This window comes from Rhipicephalus microplus, chromosome 5, assembly GCF_043290135.1.
Source record: "Rhipicephalus microplus isolate Deutch F79 chromosome 5, USDA_Rmic, whole genome shotgun sequence".
Taxonomy (NCBI): Eukaryota; Metazoa; Arthropoda; class Arachnida; order Ixodida; family Ixodidae; genus Rhipicephalus; species Rhipicephalus microplus.
This window is the reverse complement of record NC_134704.1, coordinates 173,680,897-173,699,704: the sequence shown is the minus strand read 5'-3', so window position 1 is coordinate 173,699,704 and position 18,808 is coordinate 173,680,897. Positions and strand designations below refer to the sequence as shown.

The following is an 18,808-nucleotide window of genomic DNA, read 5'->3' as shown; positions in this document are numbered from 1 at the left end:
TGAACAACAGGCTGCGCAGGCGCCGTGGCTCAGTTGGTTAAAGCGCCTGTCTAGTAAACAGAAGATTATGAGTTCGAATCTCACTGGTGCCTCGAGAGTCAAGACTAACGTCTCTCTAGTTTTTTGTTTTCGAAGTATAGTTCGAAATACTTCTGATGGTGTCACTGCCTGAACAAGACGCTGCAGGCGCCGTGGCTTAGTTAGTTAAAGCGCCTGTCTGGTAAACAGGAGATCGTGAGGTCGAATCTCACCGGTGCCTCGGGAGTCAAGACTGACGTCTCTCTAGTTTTTTGTTTTCGAACATTCAAGACTTTTTTGCGCAAACACGTACACGGACACAAGGAAAAGAGGCAAACAACACGGGCGCCCGTGTTGTTTGCCTCTTTTTCTTGTGTCCGTGTACGTCTTTGCGCAAAGAAGTCATGATCGAGTACCAACTCGCCCAACTTTCAGTACTTTTGTTTTCGAAGTTTAGTTCGAAATACTTCTGATGGTGTCACTGCCTGAACCAGACGCTGCGTAGGCGTCGTGGCTTTGTTGGTTAAAGTGCCTGTCTAGTAAACAGGACATCATGAGTTCGAATCTCACCGGTGCCTCGAGAGTCAAGACATACGTCTCTCTAGTTTTTTTGTTTTCGAAGTTTAGTTCAAAATAATTCTGATAATGTCACTGCCTGAAAAACGCTGCGCAGGCGCTGTGGCTTAGTTAGTTAAAGCGCCTGTCTGGTAAACAGGAGATCGTGAGGTGGAATCTCACCAGTGCCTCGGGAGTCAAGACTGACTTCTCTCTAGTTTTTTGTTTTCGAAGTATAGTTCGAAATACTTCTGATGGTGTCACTGCCTGAACAAGATGCTGTGCAGGCGCCGTAGCTTAGTTAGTTAAAGCGCCTGTCTAGTAAACAGGAGATCGTGAGTTCAAATCTCACCGGTGCCTCTAGAGTCAAGACTAACATCTCTCTAGCTTTTTCTTTTCGAAGTTTATTTCGAAATACTTCTGATGGTGTCACTGCCTGAACAACAGGCTGCGCAGGCGCCGTGGCTTAGTTGGTTAAAACGCCTGTCTAGTAAACAGAAGATTATGAGTTCGAATCTCCCCGGTGCCTCGAGAGTCAAGACTAACGTCTCTCTAGTTTTTTGTTTTCGGAGTATAGTTCGAAATACTTCTGATGGTGTCACTGCCTGAACAAGACGCTGCAGGCGCCGTGGCTTAGTTGGTTAAAGCGCCCGTCTAGTAAACAGGAGATCGTGAGTTCGAATCTCACCGGTGCCTCGAGAGTCAAGACTAAGGTCTCTCTAGATTTTTGTTTTCGAAGTATAGTTCGAAATACTTCTGATGGTGTCACTGCCTGAACAAGAGGCTGCGCAGGTGCCGTGGCTTAGTTAGTTAAAGCGCCTGTCTAGTAAACAGGAGATAATGGGTTCGAATCTCACCGGTGCCTCGAGAGTCAAGACAAACTTCTCTCTAGTTTTTTTGTTTTCGAAGTTTAGTTCGAAATACTTCTGATGGTGTCACTGCCTGAACAAGACGCTGCGCAGGCGCCGTGGCTTAGTTGGTTAAAAAGCCTGTCTAGTAAACAAAAAATTGTGAGTTCGAATCTCACCGGTGCTTCGGGAGTCAAGACTAACGTCTCTCCAGTTTTTTGTTTTCGAAGTTAAGTTCGAAATACTTCTGATGGTGTCACTGCCTGAACAAGACGCTGCGCTGGCGCCGTGGCTTAGTTAGATAAAGCGCCTGTCTAGTAATTAGGAGATCGTGAGTTCGAATCTCACTGGTTCCTCGAGAGTCAAGACAAACGTCTCTCTAGTTTTTGTTTTCGAAGTTTAGTTCGAAATACTTCTGATGGTGTCACTGCCTGAACAAGACGCTGCGCAGGCGCCGTGGCTTAGTTGGTTAAAGTGCCTCTCTAGTAAACAGGAGATTGTGAGTTCGAATCTCACCGGTGCCCCGAGAGTCAAGGCAAACATCTCTGTAGTTTTTTTGTTTTCGAAGTTTAGTTAGAAATACTTCTGATGGTGTCACTGCCTGAACCAGGCGCTGCGCAGGCGCCGTGGCTTAGTTGGTTAAAGTGCCTGTCTAGTAAACAGGACATTATGACTTCAAATCTCACCGGTGCCTCGAGAGTCAAGGCATACGTCTCTCTAGTTTTTTGTTTTCGAAGTCTAGTTCAAAATACTTCTTATAATGTCACTGCCTGAAAAACGCTGCGCAGGCGCTGTGGCTTAGTTAGTTAAAGCGCCTGTCTAGTAAACAGGAGATCGTGAGTTCGAATCTCACCGGTGCCTCGGGAGTCAAGACTAACGTCTCTCTAGTTTTTTTGTTTTCGAACATTCATGACTTCTTTGCGCAAACACGTACACGGACACAAGGAAAAGAGGCTAACAACACGGGCGCCTGTGTTGTTTGCCTCTTTTCCTTGTGTCCGTGTACGTGTTTGCGCAAAGAAGTCATGATCGAGTACGAACTCGCCCAACTTTCAGTACTTTTGTTTTCGAAGTTTAGTTCCAAATACTTCTGATGTTGTCACTGCCTGACCAAAACGCTGCGGAGGCGCCGTGGCTTAGTTAGTTGAAGCGCCTGTCTAGTAAACAGGAGATCGTGAGTTCGAATCTCACCGGTGCCTCGAGAGTCAAGACAAACGTCTCTCTAGTTTTTTGTTTTCGAAGTTTAGTTCGAAAAACTTCTGATGGTGTCACTGCCAGAACAAGATGCTGCGCAGGCGCCGTGGCTTAGTTGGTTAAAGCGCCTGTCTAGTAAACAGGAGATCATGAGTTCGAGTCTCACCGGTGCCTCGAGAGTCAAGACAAACGTCTCTCTAGTTTTTTGTTTCCGAAGTTTAGTTCGAAATAATTCTGATGGTGTCACTGCCTGAACAAGACGCTGCGCAGGCGCTGTGGCTTAGTTAGTTAAAGCGCCTGTCTAGTAACAGGAAGATCGTGAGTTCGAATCTCACCTGTGCCTCGAGAGTCAAGACAAACGTCTTTCTAGTTTTTTTGTTTTTGAAGTATAATTTAAAATGCTTCTAATGGTGTCACTGCCTGAAGAAGATGCTGCGCAGTCACCGTGTCTTAGTTCGTTATCTCACCTGTCTAGTAAACAGGAGATAGTGAGCTCGAATCTCACCAGTACCTCGAGAGACAAGATAAATTTCTCTGTAATTTTTTGTTTTCGAAGTTTAGTTCGAAATACTTCTGATGGTGTCACTGCCTGAACAACAGGCTGCGCAGGTGCCGTGGCTTAGTTGGTTAAAGCGCCTGTCTAGTAAACAGGAGATCATGAGTTTGAATCTCACCGTTGCCTCGAGAGTCAAGACAAACGTGTCTCTAGTTTTTTGTTTTCGAAGTTTAGTTCGAAATACTTCTGATGGTGTCACTGCCTGAACAAGACGCTGCGCAGGCGCCGTGGCTTAGTTAGTTAAAGCGCCTGTCTAGTAAACAGGAGATCGTGAGTTCGAATCTCACCGGTGCCTCGGGAGTCAAGACTAACGTCTCTCTAGTTTTTTTTGTTTTTGAACATTCATGACTTCTTTGCGCAAACACGTACACGGACACAAGGAAAAGAGGCAAACAACACGGGCGCCCGTGTTGTTTGCCTCTTTTCCTTGTGTCCGTGTACGTGTTTGCGCAAAGAAGTCATGATCAAGTACGAACTCGCCCAACTTTCAGTACTTTTGTTTTCGAAGTTTAGTTCGAAATACTTCTGATGGTGTCACTGCCTGAACAACAGGCTGCGCAGGCGCCGTGGCTTAGTTAAAGCGCCTGTCTAGTAAACAGGAGATCGTGAGTTCAAATCTCACCGGTGCCTCTAGAGTCAAGACAAACATCTCTCTAGCTTTTTCTTTTCGAAGTTTAGTTCAAAATACTTCTGATGGTGTCACTGCCTGAACAACAGGCTGCGCAGGGGCCGTGGCTTAGTTGGTTAAAACGCCTGTCTAGTAAACAGAAGATTATGAGTTCGAATCTCACCGGTGCCTCGAGAGTCAAGACTAACGTCTCTCTAGTTTTTTGTTTTCGAAGTATAGTTCGAAATACTTCTGATGGTGTCACTGCCTGAACAAGACGCTGCGCAGGTGCCGTGGCTTAGTTGGTTAAAGCGCCTGTCTAGTAAACAGGAGATCGTGAGTTCGAATCTCACCGGTGCCTCGAGAGTCAAGACTAAAGTCTCTCTAGTTTTTTTGTTTTCGAAGTATAGTTCGAAATACTTCAGATGGTGTCACTGCCTGAACAAGACGCTGCGCGGGCGCTGTGGCTTAGTTAGTTAAAGCGCCTGTGTAGTAAACAGGTGATCGTGAGCTCGAATCTCACCGGTGCCTCGGGAGTCAAGACTAACGTCTCTCTAGTTTTTTGTTTTGGAAGTTTAGTTCGAAATAGTTCTGATGGTGTCACTTCCTGAACAAGACGCTGCACAGGTGCCGTGGCTTAGTTGGTTAAACCGCCTGTCTAGTAAACAGGAGATCGTGAGTTCGAATCTCACCGGTGCCTCGAGAGTTAAGACTAACGTCTCTCTAGTTTTTTTGTTTTTGAAGTATAGTTTGAAATACTTCTGATAGTGTCACTGCCTGAACAAGACGCTGCAGGCGCCGTGGCTTAGTTAGTTAAAGCGCCTGTCTGGTAAACAAGAGATCGTGAGTTCGAATCTCGCCGGTGCCTCGGTAGTCAAGACTGACGTCTCTCTAGTTTTTTGTTTTCGAACATTCATGACTTTTTTGCGCAAACACGTACACGGACAAAAGGAAAAGAGGCAAACAACACAGGCGCCCGTGTTGTTTGCCTCTTTTCCTTGTGTCCGTGTACGTCTTTGCGCAAAGAAGTCATGATCGAGTACCAACTCGCCCAACTTTCAGTACTTTTGTTTTCGAAGTTTAGTTCGAAATACTTCTGATGGTGTCCCTGCCTGAACCAGACGCTGCGTAGGCGTCGTGGCTTAGTTGGTTAAAGTGCCTGTCTAGTAAACAGGACATCATGAGTTCGAATCTCACCGGTGCCTCGAGAGTCAAGACATACGTCTCTCTAGTTTTTTGTTTTCGAAGTTTAGTTCAAAATAATTCTGATAATGTCACTGCCTGAAAAACGCTGCGCAGGCGCTGTGGCTTAGTTAGTTAAAGCGCCTGTCTGGTAAACAGGAGATCGTGAGGTGGAATCTCACCAGTGCCTCGGGAGTCAAGACTGACGTCTCTCTAGTTTTTTGTTTTCGAAGTATAGTTCGAAATACTTCTGATGGTGTCACTGCCTGAACAAGATGCTGTGCAGGAGCCGTAGCTTAGTTAGTTAAAGCGCCTGTCTAGTAAACAGGAGATCGTGAGTTCAAATCTCACCGGTGCCTCTAGAGTCAAGACAAACATCTCTCTAGCTTTTTCTTTTCGAAGTTTATTTCGAAATACTTCTGATGGTGTCACTGCCTGAACAACAGGCTGCGCAGGCGCCGTGGCTTAGTTGGTTAAAACGCCTGTCTAGTAAACAGAAGATTATGAGTTCGAATCTCCCCGGTGCCTCGAGAGTCAAGACTAACGTCTCTCTAGTTTTTTGTTTTCGAAGTATAGTTCGAAATACTTCTGATGGTGTCACTGCCTGAACAAGACGCTGCAGGCGCCGTGGCTTAGTTGGTTAAAGCGCCCGTGTAGTAAACAGGAGATCGTGAGTTCGAATCTCACCGGTGTCTCGAGAGTCAAGACTAAGGTCTCTCTAGATTTTTGTTTTCGAAGTATAGTTCGAAATACTTCTGATGGTGTCACTGCCTGAACAAGAGGCTGCGCAGGTGCCGTGGCTTAGTTAGTTAAAGCGCCTGTCTAGTAAACAGGAGATAATGGGTTCGAATCTCACCGGTGCCTCGAGAGTCAAGACAAACTTCTCTCTAGTTTTTTTGTTTTCGAAGTTTAGTTCGAAATACTTCTGATGGTGTCACTGCCTGAACAAGACGCTGCGCAGGCGCCGTGGCTTAGTTGGTTAAAAAGCCTGTCTAGTAAACAGGAGATCGTGAGTTCGAATCTCACCGGTGCCTCGAGGGTCAAGACTAACGTCTCTCTAGATTTTTGTTTTCGAAGTATAGTTCGAAATACTTCTGATGGTGTCACTGCCTGAACAAGAGGCTGCGCAGGTGCCGTGGCTTAGTTAGTTAAAGCGCCTGTCTAGTAAACAGGAGATAATGGGTTCGAATCTCACCGGTGCCTCGAGAGTCAAAACAAACGTCTCTCTAGTTCTTTGTTTTCGAAGTTTAGTTCGAAATACTTCTGATGGTGTCACTGCCTGAACAAGACGCTGCGCAGGCGCCGTGGCTTAGTTGGTTAAAAAGCCTGTCTAGTAAACAAAAAATCGTGAGTTCGAATCTCACCGGTGCTTCGGGAGTCAAGACTAACGTCTCTCCAGTTTTTTGTTTTCAAAGTTAAGTTCGAAATACTTCTGATGGTGTCACTGCCTGAACAAGACGCTGCGCAGGCGCCGTGGCTTAGTTAGATAAAGCGCCTGTCTAGTAATTAGGAGATCGTGAGTTCGAATCTCACTGGTTCCTCGAGAGTCAAGACAAACGTCTCTCTAGTTTTTTGTTTTCGAAGTTTAGTTCGAAATACTTCTGATGGTGTCACTGCCTGAACAAGACGCTGCGCAGGCGCCGTGGCTTAGTTGGTTAAAGTGCCTGTCTAGTAAACAGGAGATCGTGAGTTCGAATCTCACCAGTGCCCCGAGAGTCAAGACAAACATCTCTCTAGTTTTTTTGTTTTCGAAGTTTAGTTAGAAATACTTCTGATGGTGTCACTGCCTGAACAAGGCGCTGCGCAGGCGCCGTGGCTTAGTTGGTTAAACCGCCTGTCTAGTAAAGAGGAGATCGTGAGTTCGAATCTCACCGGTGCCTCGAGAGTCAAGACTAACGTCTCTCTAGTTTTTTTGTTTTCGAAGTTTAGTTCGAAATACTTCTGATGGTGTCACTGCCTGAACATGACGCTGCACAGGTGCCGTGGCTTAGTTGGTTAAAGCGCCTGTCTAGTAAACAGGAGATCGTGAGTTCGAATCTCACCGGTGCCTCGAGAGTCAAGACAAACGTCTCTCTAGCTTTTTGTTCTCGAAGTTTAGTTCAAAATACTTCTGATGGTGTCACTGCCTAAACAACAGGCTGCGCAGGCGCCGTGGCTTAGTTGGTTAAAGCGCCTGTCTAGTAAACAGGAGATCGTGAGTTCGAATCTCACCGGTGCCTCGAGAGTCAAGACAAACGTCTCTCTAGCTTTTTGTTCTCGAAGTTTAGTTCAAAATACTTCTGATGGTGTCACTGCCTGAACAACAGGCTGCGCAGGCGCCGTGGCTTAGTTGGTTAAAGCGCCTGTCTAGTAAACAACAGATCGTGAGTTCGAATCTCACCGGTGCCTCGAGAGTCAAGACTAACATCTCTCTAGTTTTTTTGTTTTCGAAGTTTAGTTCGAAATACATCTGATGGTGTCACTGCCTGAGCAAAACGCTGCGCAGGCGCCGTGGCTGAGTTAGTTAAAGCGCTTGTCTAATAAACAGGAGATCGTGAGTTCGAATCTCACCGGTGCCTCGAGAGTCAAAACAAACGGCTCTCTAGTTTTTTGTTTACGAAGTTTCGCTCGAAATACTTCTGATGATGTGACTGCCTGAACAAGACGCTGCGCAGGCGCCGTAGCTTAGTTGGTTAAAGCGCCTGTCTAGTAAACAGGATATCGTGAGTTCGAATCTCACCGGTGCCTCGAGAGTGAAGACTAGCGTCTCTCTAGTTTTTTGTTTTCGAAGTATAGTTCCAAATACTTCTGATGGTGTCACTGCCTGAACAAGACGCTGCGCAGGCGCTGTGGCTTCTCCAGTTAAAGCGCCTGTCTAGTAAACAGGAGATCGTGAGTTCGAATCTCACCGGTGCCTCGAGGGTCAAGATATACCTCTCTCTAGTTTTTTTGTTTTTGAAGTATTATATAAAATGCTTCTAATGGTGTCACTGCCTGAAGAAGATGCTGCGCAGTCACCGTGTCTTAGTTCGTTATCTCACCTGTCTAGTAAACAGGATATAGTGAGCTCGAATCTCACCGGTACCTCGAGAGACAAGACAAATTTCTCTGTAATTTTTTGTTTTCGAAGTATAGTTCGAAATACTTCTACGTGTGTCACTGCCTCAACAAGACGACGCGCAGGCGCCATGACTTAGTTGGTTAAAGCGCTTGCCTAGTAAACAAGAGATCGTGAGTTCGAATCTCACCGGTGCTTCGAAAGTAAAGACAAACGTCTCTCTAGTTTTTGTTTTCGAAGTTTAGTTAGAAATACTTCTGATGGTGTCACTGTCTGAACAAGGCGCTGCGCAGGCGCCGTGGCTTAGTTGGTTAAACCGCCTGTCTAGTAAACAGGAGATCGTGAGTTCGAATCTCACCGGTGCCTCGAGAGTCAAGACTAACGTCTCTCTAGTTTTTTTGTTTTCGAAGTTTAGTTCGAAATACTTCTGATGGTGTCACTGCCTGAACATGACGCTGCACAGGTGCCGTGGCTTAGTTGGTTAAAGCGCCTGTCTAGTAAACAGGAGATCGTGAGTTCGAATCTCACCGGTGCCTCGAGAGTCAAGACTAACATCTCTCTAGTTTTTTTGTTTTCGAACATTCATGACTTCTTTGCGCAAACACGTACACGGACACAAGGAAAAGAGGCAAACAACACGGGCGCCTGTGTTGTTTGCCTCTTTTCCTTGTGTCCGTGTACGTGTTTGCGCAAAGAAGTCATGATCGAGTACGAACTCGCCCAACTTTCAGTACTTTTGTTTTCGAAGTTTAGTTCGAAATACTTCTGATGTTGTCACTGCCTGACCAAAACGCTGTGGAGGCGCCGTGGCTTAGTTAGTTGAAGCGCCTGTCTAGTAAACAGGAGATCGTGAGTTCGAATCTCACCGGTGCCTCGAGAGTCAAGACAAGCGTCTCTCTAGTTTTTTGTTTTTGAAGTTTAGTTCGAAAAACTTCTGATGGTGTCACTGCCAGAACAAGATGCTGCGCAGGCGCCGTGGCTTAGTTGGTTAAAGCGCCTGTCTAGTAAACAGGAGATCATGAGTTCGAGTCTCACCGGTGCCTCGAGAGTCAAGACAAACGTCTCTCTAGTTTTTTGTTTTCGAAGTTTAGTTCGAAATAATTCTGATGGTGTCACTGCCTGAACAAGACGCTGCGCAGGCGCTGTGGCTTAGTTAGTTAAAGCGCCTGTCTAGTAACAGGAAGATCGTGAGTTCGAATCTCACCTGTGCCTCGAGAGTCAAGACAAACGTCTTTCTAGTTTTTTTGTTTTTGAAGTATAATTTAAAATGCTTTTAATGGTGTCACTGCCTGAAGAAGATGCTGCGCAGTCACCGTGTCTTAGTTCGTTATCTCACCTGTCTAGTAAACAGGAGATAGTGAGCTCGAATCTCACCAGTACCTCGAGATACAAGATAAATTTCTCTGTAATTTTTTTGTTTTCGAACATTCATGACTTCTTTGCGCAAACACGTACACGGACACAAGGAAAAGAGGCAAACAACACGGGCGCCCGTGTTGTTTGCCTCTTTTCCTTGTGTCAGTGTACGTGTTTGCGCAAAGAAGTCATGATCAAGTACGAACTCGCCCAACTTTCAGTACTTTTGTTTTCGAAGTTTAGTTCGAAATACTTCTGATGGTGTCACTGCCTGAACAACAAGCTGCGCAGGCGCCGTGGCTTAGTTGGTTAAAGCGCCTGTCTAGTAAACAGACGATTATGAGTTCGAATCTCACCGGTGCCTCGAGAGTCAAGCCTAACGTCTCTCTAGTTTTTTGTTTTCGAAGTATAGTTCGAAATACTTTTGATGGTGTCACTGCCTGAACAAGACGCTGCAAGCGCCGTGGCTTAGTTAGTTAAAGCGCCTGTCTGGTAAACAGGAGATCGTGAGGTGGAATCTCACCAGTGGCTCGGGAGTCAAGACTGACGTCTCTCTAGTTTTTTGTTTTCGAAGTATAGTTCGAAATACTTCTGATGGTGTCACTGCCTGAACAAGATGCTGTGCAGGCGCCGTAGCTTAGTTAGTTAAAGCGCCTGTCTAGTAAACAGGAGATCGTGAGTTCAAATCTCACCGGTGCCTCTAGAGTCAAGACAAACATCTCTCTAGATTTTTCTTTTCGAAGTTTAGTTCGAAATACTTCTGATGGTGTCACTGCCTGAACAACAGGCTGCGCAGGCGCCGTGGCTTGGTTGGTTAAAACGCCTGTCTAGTAAACAGAAGATTATGAGTTCGAATCTCACCGGTGCCTCGAGAGTCAAGACTAACGTCTCTCTAGTTTTTTGTTCTCGAAGTTTAGTTCAAAATACTTCTGATGGTGTCACTGCCTGAACAACAGGCTGCGCAGGCGCCGTGGCTTAGTTGGTTAAAGCGCCTGTCTAGTAAACAACAGATCGTGAGTTCGAATCTCACCGGTGCCTCGAGAGTCAAGACTAACATCTCTCTAGTTTTTTTGTTTTCGAAGTTTAGTTCGAAATACATCTGATGGTGTCACTGCCTGAGCAAAACGCTGCGCAGGCGCCGTGGCTGAGTTAGTTAAAGCGCTTGTCTAATAAACAGGAGATCGTGAGTTCGAATCTCACCGGTGCCTCGAGAGTCAAAACAAACGGCTCTCTAGTTTTTTGTTTACGAAGTTTCGCTCGAAATACTTCTGATGATGTGACTACCTGAACAAGACGCTGCGCAGGCGCCGTAGCTTAGTTGGTTAAAGCGCCTGTCTAGTAAACAGGAGATCGTGAGTTCGAATCTCACCGGTGCCTCGAGAGTGAAGACTAGCGTCTCTCTAGTTTTTTGTTTTCGAAGTATAGTTCCAAATACTTCTGATGGTGTCACTGCCTGAACAAGACGCTGCGCAGGCGCTGTGGCTTCTCCAGTTAAAGCGCCTGTCTAGTAAACAGGAGATCGTGAGTTCGAATCTCACCGGTGCCTCGAGGGTCAAGATATACCTCTCTCTAGTTTTTTTGTTTTTGAAGTATTATATAAAATGCTTCTAATGGTGTCACTGCCTGAAGAAGATGCTGCGCAGTCACCGTGTCTTAGTTCGTTATCTCACCTGTCTAGTAAACAGGATATAGTGAGCTCGAATCTCACCGGTACCTCGAGAGACAAGACAAATTTCTCTGTAATTTTTTGTTTTCGAAGTATAGTTCGAAATACTTCTACGTGTGTCACTGCCTCAACAAGACGACGCGCAGGCGCCATGACTTAGTTGGTTAAAGCGCTTGCCTAGTAAACAAGAGATCGTGAGTTCGAATCTCACCGGTGCTTCGAAAGTAAAGACAAACGTCTCTCTAGTTTTTGTTTTCGAAGTTTAGTTAGAAATACTTCTGATGGTGTCACTGTCTGAACAAGGCGCTGCGCAGGCGCCGTGGCTTAGTTGGTTAAACCGCCTGTCTAGTAAACAGGAGATCGTGAGTTCGAATCTCACCGGTGCCTCGAGAGTCAAGACTAACGTCTCTCTAGTTTTTTTGTTTTCGAAGTTTAGTTCGAAATACTTCTGATGGTGTCACTGCCTGAACATGACGCTGCACAGGTGCCGTGGCTTAGTTGGTTAAAGCGCCTGTCTAGTAAACAGGAGATCGTGAGTTCGAATCTCACCGGTGCCTCGAGAGTCAAGACTAACATCTCTCTAGTTTTTTTGTTTTCGAACATTCATGACTTCTTTGCGCAAACACGTACACGGACACAAGGAAAAGAGGCAAACAACACGGGCGCCTGTGTTGTTTGCCTCTTTTCCTTGTGTCCGTGTACGTGTTTGCGCAAAGAAGTCATGATCGAGTACGAACTCGCCCAACTTTCAGTACTTTTGTTTTCGAAGTTTAGTTCGAAATACTTCTGATGTTGTCACTGCCTGACCAAAACGCTGTGGAGGCGCCGTGGCTTAGTTAGTTGAAGCGCCTGTCTAGTAAACAGGAGATCGTGAGTTCGAATCTCACCGGTGCCTCGAGAGTCAAGACAAGCGTCTCTCTAGTTTTTTGTTTTTGAAGTTTAGTTCGAAAAACTTCTGATGGTGTCACTGCCAGAACAAGATGCTGCGCAGGCGCCGTGGCTTAGTTGGTTAAAGCGCCTGTCTAGTAAACAGGAGATCATGAGTTCGAGTCTCACCGGTGCCTCGAGAGTCAAGACAAACGTCTCTCTAGTTTTTTGTTTTCGAAGTTTAGTTCGAAATAATTCTGATGGTGTCACTGCCTGAACAAGACGCTGCGCAGGCGCTGTGGCTTAGTTAGTTAAAGCGCCTGTCTAGTAACAGGAAGATCGTGAGTTCGAATCTCACCTGTGCCTCGAGAGTCAAGACAAACGTCTTTCTAGTTTTTTTGTTTTTGAAGTATAATTTAAAATGCTTTTAATAATGTCACTGCCTGAAGAAGATGCTGCGCAGTCACCGTGTCTTAGTTCGTTATCTCACCTGTCTAGTAAACAGGAGATAGTGAGCTCGAATCTCACCAGTACCTCGAGATACAAGATAAATTTCTCTGTAATTTTTTTGTTTTCGAACATTCATGACTTCTTTGCGCAAACACGTACACGGACACAAGGAAAAGAGGCAAACAACACGGGCGCCCGTGTTGTTTGCCTCTTTTCCTTGTGTCAGTGTACGTGTTTGCGCAAAGAAGTCATGATCAAGTACGAACTCGCCCAACTTTCAGTACTTTTGTTTTCGAAGTTTAGTTCGAAATACTTCTGATGGTGTCACTGCCTGAACAACAAGCTGCGCAGGCGCCGTGGCTTAGTTGGTTAAAGCGCCTGTCTAGTAAACAGACGATTATGAGTTCGAATCTCACCGGTGCCTCGAGAGTCAAGCCTAACGTCTCTCTAGTTTTTTGTTTTCGAAGTATAGTTCGAAATACTTTTGATGGTGTCACTGCCTGAACAAGACGCTGCAAGCGCCGTGGCTTAGTTAGTTAAAGCGCCTGTCTGGTAAACAGGAGATCGTGAGGTGGAATCTCACCAGTGGCTCGGGAGTCAAGACTGACGTCTCTCTAGTTTTTTGTTTTCGAAGTATAGTTCGAAATACTTCTGATGGTGTCACTGCCTGAACAAGATGCTGTGCAGGCGCCGTAGCTTAGTTAGTTAAAGCGCCTGTCTAGTAAACAGGAGATCGTGAGTTCAAATCTCACCGGTGCCTCTAGAGTCAAGACAAACATCTCTCTAGATTTTTCTTTTCGAAGTTTAGTTCGAAATACTTCTGATGGTGTCACTGCCTGAACAAGGCGCTGCGCAGGCGCCGTGGCTTAGTTGGTTAAACCGCCTGTCTAGTAAAGAGGAGATCGTGAGTTCGAATCTCACCGGTGCCTCGAGAGTCAAGACTAACGTCTCTCTAGTTTTTTTGTTTTCGAAGTTTAGTTCGAAATACTTCTGATGGTGTCACTGCCTGAACATGACGCTGCACAGGTGCCGTGGCTTAGTTGGTTAAAGCGCCTGTCTAGTAAACAGGAGATCGTGAGTTCGAATCTCACCGGTGCCTCGAGAGTCAAGACAAACGTCTCTCTAGCTTTTTGTTCTCGAAGTTTAGTTCAAAATACTTCTGATGGTGTCACTGCCTAAACAACAGGCTGCGCAGGCGCCGTTGCTTAGTTGGTTAAAGCGCCTGTCTAGTAAACAGGAGATCGTGAGTTCGAATCTCACCGGTGCCTCGAGAGTCAAGACAAACGTCTCTCTAGCTTTTTGTTCTCGAAGTTTAGTTCAAAATACTTCTGATGGTGTCACTGCCTGAACAACAGGCTGCGCAGGCGCCGTGGCTTAGTTGGTTAAAGCGCCTGTCTAGTAAACAACAGATCGTGAGTTCGAATCTCACCGGTGCCTCGAGAGTCAAGACTAACATCTCTCTAGTTTTTTTGTTTTCGAAGTTTAGTTCGAAATACATCTGATGGTGTCACTGCCTGAGCAAAACGCTGCGCAGGCGCCGTGGCTGAGTTAGTTAAAGCGCTTGTCTAATAAACAGGAGATCGTGAGTTCGAATCTCACCGGTGCCTCGAGAGTCAAAACAAACGGCTCTCTAGTTTTTTGTTTACGAAGTTTCGCTCGAAATACTTCTGATGATGTGACTGCCTGAACAAGACGCTGCGCAGGCGCCGTAGCTTAGTTGGTTAAAGCGCCTGTCTAGTAAACAGGAGATCGTGAGTTCGAATCTCACCGGTGCCTCGAGAGTGAAGACTAGCGTCTCTCTAGTTTTTTGTTTTCGAAGTATAGTTCCAAATACTTCTGATGGTGTCACTGCCTGAACAAGACGCTGCGCAGGCGCTGTGGCTTCTCCAGTTAAAGCGCCTGTCTAGTAAACAGGAGATCGTGAGTTCGAATCTCACCGGTGCCTCGAGGGTCAAGATATACCTCTCTCTAGTTTTTTTGTTTTTGAAGTATTATATAAAATGCTTCTAATGGTGTCACTGCCTGAAGAAGATGCTGCGCAGTCACCGTGTCTTAGTTCGTTATCTCACCTGTCTAGTAAACAGGATATAGTGAGCTCGAATCTCACCGGTACCTCGAGAGACAAGACAAATTTCTCTGTAATTTTTTGTTTTCGAAGTATAGTTCGAAATACTTCTACGTGTGTCACTGCCTCAACAAGACGACGCGCAGGCGCCATGACTTAGTTGGTTAAAGCGCTTGCCTAGTAAACAAGAGATCGTGAGTTCGAATCTCACCGGTGCTTCGAAAGTAAAGACAAACGTCTCTCTAGTTTTTGTTTTCGAAGTTTAGTTAGAAATACTTCTGATGGTGTCACTGTCTGAACAAGGCGCTGCGCAGGCGCCGTGGCTTAGTTGGTTAAACCGCCTGTCTAGTAAACAGGAGATCGTGAGTTCGAATCTCACCGGTGCCTCGAGAGTCAAGACTAACGTCTCTCTAGTTTTTTTGTTTTCGAAGTTTAGTTCGAAATACTTCTGATGGTGTCACTGCCTGAACATGACGCTGCACAGGTGCCGTGGCTTAGTTGGTTAAAGCGCCTGTCTAGTAAACAGGAGATCGTGAGTTCGAATCTCACCGGTGCCTCGAGAGTCAAGACTAACATCTCTCTAGTTTTTTTGTTTTCGAACATTCATGACTTCTTTGCGCAAACACGTACACGGACACAAGGAAAAGAGGCAAACAACACGGGCGCCTGTGTTGTTTGCCTCTTTTCCTTGTGTCCGTGTACGTGTTTGCGCAAAGAAGTCATGATCGAGTACGAACTCGCCCAACTTTCAGTACTTTTGTTTTCGAAGTTTAGTTCGAAATACTTCTGATGTTGTCACTGCCTGACCAAAACGCTGTGGAGGCGCCGTGGCTTAGTTAGTTGAAGCGCCTGTCTAGTAAACAGGAGATCGTGAGTTCGAATCTCACCGGTGCCTCGAGAGTCAAGACAAGCGTCTCTCTAGTTTTTTTTGAAGTTTAGTTCGAAAAACTTCTGATGGTGTCACTGCCAGAACAAGATGCTGCGCAGGCGCCGTGGCTTTCGGAGGTCTTGGTTTGGCGCACCTATTTGTGAGACAAGTAGTAAATAGATTTTTGTTTTTCCGTGACGTCAGGGATCCGTTTTTGCGTACGGTATGCCAGCTCAGGTTAGGCAGTGCCTTACCAGATCTTGTTGTTACTACGGATAGCCGGCCCGTGACGTTGCGTGGGTATCTCAAGGAAGTGGTAGACAGTGTACGTTTTTTATCTGTACGCTTTTCGATAGATTATCTAGCAAGTGTTAGAAGAAAAGAATTGTACAAAGATGTATGTGCTATGGTTTTGCCAGTACCATTGTACAGGGCCATATACAGTGGAAGACCGGGACAAAATGTACTGAAGCGGGTGAGAAACATGCAGGTACCTACAGGGGTGAAAACTTTTTTCTTCAAGTTACACACAGGAACACTATCAGTAAAGACTTTCACAGAGGAACGGGGTTTTTTTACACCATGGGGGTCACACTGCTTGATATGTAAGAAACCAGAAACAATAGACCATGTTTTTTTGCATTGTTGGGAAGGGGTACATTTTTGGGACATATTACAGAGGACAATAAAGAAGGATTTTCCACTAGACCCACACGGAATAAGGTACCTCGCAGTAACAAATGATGATGGGGTCCCATTTGATGTAGTGATGTTGACCGGTCTCCACTGTATATGGCGTGCACGAATGGCCGGATACCATTTCGACCCGGACGCAAAGCCAGCAGTAATTTATTTCAGGCAAAGCATGTCTGCATTCATTGAGTGTAGCAAAATAGGGGATATCGAGCCAGAATGGTTGTCAAGGTTTGAACCCCTGGCAAACCTTAAGTATTTTTAAGAGGACAACATCAGTACAGATGGGACTGATGGCAATGCTTGTTCTTTTTTTTCTCTTTGTATTGTAATATATGTGTGTGCAATGATTGCCCTGTACAATGTCCATGCCAGGCAATAAATAAAAAAAAAAAAAAAAAAAAAGGCGCCGTGGCTTAGTTGGTTAAAGCGCCTGTCTAGTAAACAGGAGATCATGAGTTCGAGTCTCACCGGTGCCTCGAGAGTCAAGACAAACGTCTCTCTAGTTTTTTGTTTTCGAAGTTTAGTTCGAAATAATTCTGATGGTGTCACTGCCTGAACAAGACGCTGCGCAGGCGCTGTGGCTTAGTTAGTTAAAGCGCCTGTCTAGTAACAGGAAGATCGTGAGTTCGAATCTCACCTGTGCCTCGAGAGTCAAGACAAACGTCTTTCTAGTTTTCTTGTTTTTGAAGTATAATTTAAAATGCTTTTAATGGTGTCACTGCCTGAAGAAGATGCTGCGCAGTCACCGTGTCTTAGTTCGTTATCTCACCTGTCTAGTAAACAGGAGATAGTGAGCTCGAATCTCACCAGTACCTCGAGATACAAGATAAATTTCTCTGTGATTTTTTTGTTTTCGAACATTCATGACTTCTTTGCGCAAACACGTACACGGACACAAGGAAAAGAGGCAAACAACACGGGCGCCCGTGTTGTTTGCCTCTTTTCCTTGTGTCAGTGTACGTGTTTGCGCATAGAAGTCATGATCAAGTACGAACTCGCCCAACTTTCAGTACTTTTGTTTTCGAAGTTTAGTTCGAAATACTTCTGATGGTGTCACTGTCTGAACAAGGCGCTGCGCAGGCGCCGTGGCTTAGTTGGTTAAACCGCCTGTCTAGTAAACAGGAGATCGTGAGTTCGAATCTCACCGGTGCCTCGAGAGTCAAGACTAACGTCTCTCTAGTTTTTTTGTTTTCGAAGTTTAGTTCGAAATACTTCTGATGGTGTCACTGCCTGAACATGACGCTGCACAGGTGCCGTGGCTTAGTTGGTTAAAGCGCCTGTCTAGTAAACAGGAGATCGTGAGTTCGAATCTCACCGGTGCCTCGAGAGTCAAGACTAACATCTCTCTAGTTTTTTTGTTTTCGAACATTCATGACTTCTTTGCGCAAACACGTACACGGACACAAGGAAAAGAGGCAAACAACACGGGCGCCTGTGTTGTTTGCCTCTTTTCCTTGTGTCCGTGTACGTGTTTGCGCAAAGAAGTCATGATCGAGTACGAACTCGCCCAACTTTCAGTACTTTTGTTTTCGAAGTTTAGTTCGAAATACTTCTGATGTTGTCACTGCCTGACCAAAACGCTGTGGAGGCGCCGTGGCTTAGTTAGTTGAAGCGCCTGTCTAGTAAACAGGAGATCGTGAGTTCGAATCTCACCGGTGCCTCGAGAGTCAAGACAAGCGTCTCTCTAGTTTTTTGTTTTTGAAGTTTAGTTCGAAAAACTTCTGATGGTGTCACTGCCAGAACAAGATGCTGCGCAGGCGCCGTGGCTTAGTTGGTTAAAGCGCCTGTCTAGTAAACAGGAGATCATGAGTTCGAGTCTCACCGGTGCCTCGAGAGTCAAGACAAACGTCTCTCTAGTTTTTTGTTTTCGAAGTTTAGTTCGAAATAATTCTGATGGTGTCACTGCCTGAACAAGACGCTGCGCAGGCGCTGTGGCTTAGTTAGTTAAAGCGCCTGTCTAGTAACAGGAAGATCGTGAGTTCGAATCTCACCTGTGCCTCGAGAGTCAAGACAAACGTCTTTCTAGTTTTTTTGTTTTTGAAGTATAATTTAAAATGCTTTTAATAATGTCACTGCCTGAAGAAGATGCTGCGCAGTCACCGTGTCTTAGTTCGTTATCTCACCTGTCTAGTAAACAGGAGATAGTGAGCTCGAATCTCACCAGTACCTCGAGATACAAGATAAATTTCTCTGTAATTTTTTTGTTTTCGAACATTCATGACTTCTTTGCGCAAACACGTACACGGACACAAGGAAAAGAGGCAAACAACACGGGCGCCCGTGTTGTTTGCCTCTTTTCCTTGTGTCAGTGTACGTGTTTGCGCAAAGAAGTCATGATCAAGTACGAACTCGCCCAACTTTCAGTACTTTTGTTTTCGAAGTTTAGTTCGAAATACTTCTGATGGTGTCACTGCCTGAACAACAAGCTGCGCAGGCGCCGTGGCTTAGTTGGTTAAAGCGCCTGTCTAGTAAACAGACGATTATGAGTTCGAATCTCACCGGTGCCTCGAGAGTCAAGCCTAACGTCTCTCTAGTTTTTTGTTTTCGAAGTATAGTTCGAAATACTTTTGATGGTGTCACTGCCTGAACAAGACGCTGCAAGCGCCGTGGCTTAGTTAGTTAAAGCGCCTGTCTGGTAAACAGGAGATCGTGAGGTGGAATCTCACCAGTGGCTCGGGAGTCAAGACTGACGTCTCTCTAGTTTTTTGTTTTCGAAGTATAGTTCGAAATACTTCTGATGGTGTCACTGCCTGAACAAGATGCTGTGCAGGCGCCGTAGCTTAGTTAGTTAAAGCGCCTGTCTAGTAAACAGGAGATCGTGAGTTCAAATCTCACCGGTGCCT

General features: G+C 45.6%; 34 non-coding genes across 34 annotated transcripts; all 34 read left to right on the top strand.

The window, feature by feature from the left end:
• The first annotated feature begins 185 nt into the window (after window positions 1–185).
• Window positions 186–259, top strand: TRNAT-GGU (transfer RNA threonine (anticodon GGU)). The gene has a single exon. It is a non-coding gene; the product is annotated as a tRNA-Thr (tRNA).
• Window positions 260–859: 600 nt separating this feature from the next.
• Window positions 860–933, top strand: TRNAT-AGU (transfer RNA threonine (anticodon AGU)). The gene has a single exon. It is a non-coding gene; the product is annotated as a tRNA-Thr (tRNA).
• A 262-nt stretch (window positions 934–1,195) lies between these two features.
• Window positions 1,196–1,269, top strand: TRNAT-AGU (transfer RNA threonine (anticodon AGU)). The gene has a single exon. It is a non-coding gene; the product is annotated as a tRNA-Thr (tRNA).
• Window positions 1,270–2,208: 939 nt separating this feature from the next.
• Window positions 2,209–2,282, top strand: TRNAT-AGU (transfer RNA threonine (anticodon AGU)). The gene has a single exon. It is a non-coding gene; the product is annotated as a tRNA-Thr (tRNA).
• Window positions 2,283–2,715: 433 nt separating this feature from the next.
• On the top strand, window positions 2,716–2,789 carry TRNAT-AGU (transfer RNA threonine (anticodon AGU)). Its single transcript has one exon. It is a non-coding gene; the product is annotated as a tRNA-Thr (tRNA).
• A 603-nt stretch (window positions 2,790–3,392) lies between these two features.
• Window positions 3,393–3,466, top strand: TRNAT-AGU (transfer RNA threonine (anticodon AGU)). The gene has a single exon. It is a non-coding gene; the product is annotated as a tRNA-Thr (tRNA).
• A 599-nt stretch (window positions 3,467–4,065) lies between these two features.
• On the top strand, window positions 4,066–4,139 carry TRNAT-AGU (transfer RNA threonine (anticodon AGU)). Its single transcript has one exon. It is a non-coding gene; the product is annotated as a tRNA-Thr (tRNA).
• A 433-nt stretch (window positions 4,140–4,572) lies between these two features.
• TRNAT-GGU (transfer RNA threonine (anticodon GGU)) lies at window positions 4,573–4,646 on the top strand. The gene has a single exon. It is a non-coding gene; the product is annotated as a tRNA-Thr (tRNA).
• Window positions 4,647–6,596: 1,950 nt separating this feature from the next.
• TRNAT-AGU (transfer RNA threonine (anticodon AGU)) lies at window positions 6,597–6,670 on the top strand. The gene has a single exon. It is a non-coding gene; the product is annotated as a tRNA-Thr (tRNA).
• A 266-nt stretch (window positions 6,671–6,936) lies between these two features.
• Window positions 6,937–7,010, top strand: TRNAT-AGU (transfer RNA threonine (anticodon AGU)). The gene has a single exon. It is a non-coding gene; the product is annotated as a tRNA-Thr (tRNA).
• Window positions 7,011–7,105: 95 nt separating this feature from the next.
• TRNAT-AGU (transfer RNA threonine (anticodon AGU)) lies at window positions 7,106–7,179 on the top strand. The gene has a single exon. It is a non-coding gene; the product is annotated as a tRNA-Thr (tRNA).
• A 265-nt stretch (window positions 7,180–7,444) lies between these two features.
• Window positions 7,445–7,518, top strand: TRNAI-AAU (transfer RNA isoleucine (anticodon AAU)). The gene has a single exon. It is a non-coding gene; the product is annotated as a tRNA-Ile (tRNA).
• Window positions 7,519–7,613: 95 nt separating this feature from the next.
• Window positions 7,614–7,687, top strand: TRNAT-AGU (transfer RNA threonine (anticodon AGU)). Its single transcript has one exon. It is a non-coding gene; the product is annotated as a tRNA-Thr (tRNA).
• Window positions 7,688–8,289: 602 nt separating this feature from the next.
• TRNAT-AGU (transfer RNA threonine (anticodon AGU)) lies at window positions 8,290–8,363 on the top strand. Its single transcript has one exon. It is a non-coding gene; the product is annotated as a tRNA-Thr (tRNA).
• A 96-nt stretch (window positions 8,364–8,459) lies between these two features.
• On the top strand, window positions 8,460–8,533 carry TRNAT-AGU (transfer RNA threonine (anticodon AGU)). The gene has a single exon. It is a non-coding gene; the product is annotated as a tRNA-Thr (tRNA).
• Window positions 8,534–8,966: 433 nt separating this feature from the next.
• Window positions 8,967–9,040, top strand: TRNAT-AGU (transfer RNA threonine (anticodon AGU)). The gene has a single exon. It is a non-coding gene; the product is annotated as a tRNA-Thr (tRNA).
• A 939-nt stretch (window positions 9,041–9,979) lies between these two features.
• Window positions 9,980–10,053, top strand: TRNAT-AGU (transfer RNA threonine (anticodon AGU)). The gene has a single exon. It is a non-coding gene; the product is annotated as a tRNA-Thr (tRNA).
• A 434-nt stretch (window positions 10,054–10,487) lies between these two features.
• Window positions 10,488–10,561, top strand: TRNAI-AAU (transfer RNA isoleucine (anticodon AAU)). Its single transcript has one exon. It is a non-coding gene; the product is annotated as a tRNA-Ile (tRNA).
• Window positions 10,562–10,656: 95 nt separating this feature from the next.
• TRNAT-AGU (transfer RNA threonine (anticodon AGU)) lies at window positions 10,657–10,730 on the top strand. The gene has a single exon. It is a non-coding gene; the product is annotated as a tRNA-Thr (tRNA).
• A 602-nt stretch (window positions 10,731–11,332) lies between these two features.
• Window positions 11,333–11,406, top strand: TRNAT-AGU (transfer RNA threonine (anticodon AGU)). The gene has a single exon. It is a non-coding gene; the product is annotated as a tRNA-Thr (tRNA).
• A 96-nt stretch (window positions 11,407–11,502) lies between these two features.
• On the top strand, window positions 11,503–11,576 carry TRNAT-AGU (transfer RNA threonine (anticodon AGU)). Its single transcript has one exon. It is a non-coding gene; the product is annotated as a tRNA-Thr (tRNA).
• A 433-nt stretch (window positions 11,577–12,009) lies between these two features.
• Window positions 12,010–12,083, top strand: TRNAT-AGU (transfer RNA threonine (anticodon AGU)). Its single transcript has one exon. It is a non-coding gene; the product is annotated as a tRNA-Thr (tRNA).
• Window positions 12,084–13,022: 939 nt separating this feature from the next.
• Window positions 13,023–13,096, top strand: TRNAT-AGU (transfer RNA threonine (anticodon AGU)). The gene has a single exon. It is a non-coding gene; the product is annotated as a tRNA-Thr (tRNA).
• A 265-nt stretch (window positions 13,097–13,361) lies between these two features.
• On the top strand, window positions 13,362–13,435 carry TRNAT-AGU (transfer RNA threonine (anticodon AGU)). Its single transcript has one exon. It is a non-coding gene; the product is annotated as a tRNA-Thr (tRNA).
• A 95-nt stretch (window positions 13,436–13,530) lies between these two features.
• On the top strand, window positions 13,531–13,604 carry TRNAT-AGU (transfer RNA threonine (anticodon AGU)). Its single transcript has one exon. It is a non-coding gene; the product is annotated as a tRNA-Thr (tRNA).
• Window positions 13,605–13,869: 265 nt separating this feature from the next.
• TRNAI-AAU (transfer RNA isoleucine (anticodon AAU)) lies at window positions 13,870–13,943 on the top strand. Its single transcript has one exon. It is a non-coding gene; the product is annotated as a tRNA-Ile (tRNA).
• Window positions 13,944–14,038: 95 nt separating this feature from the next.
• Window positions 14,039–14,112, top strand: TRNAT-AGU (transfer RNA threonine (anticodon AGU)). The gene has a single exon. It is a non-coding gene; the product is annotated as a tRNA-Thr (tRNA).
• A 602-nt stretch (window positions 14,113–14,714) lies between these two features.
• Window positions 14,715–14,788, top strand: TRNAT-AGU (transfer RNA threonine (anticodon AGU)). Its single transcript has one exon. It is a non-coding gene; the product is annotated as a tRNA-Thr (tRNA).
• A 96-nt stretch (window positions 14,789–14,884) lies between these two features.
• On the top strand, window positions 14,885–14,958 carry TRNAT-AGU (transfer RNA threonine (anticodon AGU)). The gene has a single exon. It is a non-coding gene; the product is annotated as a tRNA-Thr (tRNA).
• Window positions 14,959–16,367: 1,409 nt separating this feature from the next.
• TRNAT-AGU (transfer RNA threonine (anticodon AGU)) lies at window positions 16,368–16,441 on the top strand. The gene has a single exon. It is a non-coding gene; the product is annotated as a tRNA-Thr (tRNA).
• Window positions 16,442–17,044: 603 nt separating this feature from the next.
• On the top strand, window positions 17,045–17,118 carry TRNAT-AGU (transfer RNA threonine (anticodon AGU)). Its single transcript has one exon. It is a non-coding gene; the product is annotated as a tRNA-Thr (tRNA).
• A 96-nt stretch (window positions 17,119–17,214) lies between these two features.
• On the top strand, window positions 17,215–17,288 carry TRNAT-AGU (transfer RNA threonine (anticodon AGU)). The gene has a single exon. It is a non-coding gene; the product is annotated as a tRNA-Thr (tRNA).
• Window positions 17,289–17,721: 433 nt separating this feature from the next.
• Window positions 17,722–17,795, top strand: TRNAT-AGU (transfer RNA threonine (anticodon AGU)). Its single transcript has one exon. It is a non-coding gene; the product is annotated as a tRNA-Thr (tRNA).
• A 939-nt stretch (window positions 17,796–18,734) lies between these two features.
• TRNAT-AGU (transfer RNA threonine (anticodon AGU)) lies at window positions 18,735–18,808 on the top strand. The gene has a single exon. It is a non-coding gene; the product is annotated as a tRNA-Thr (tRNA).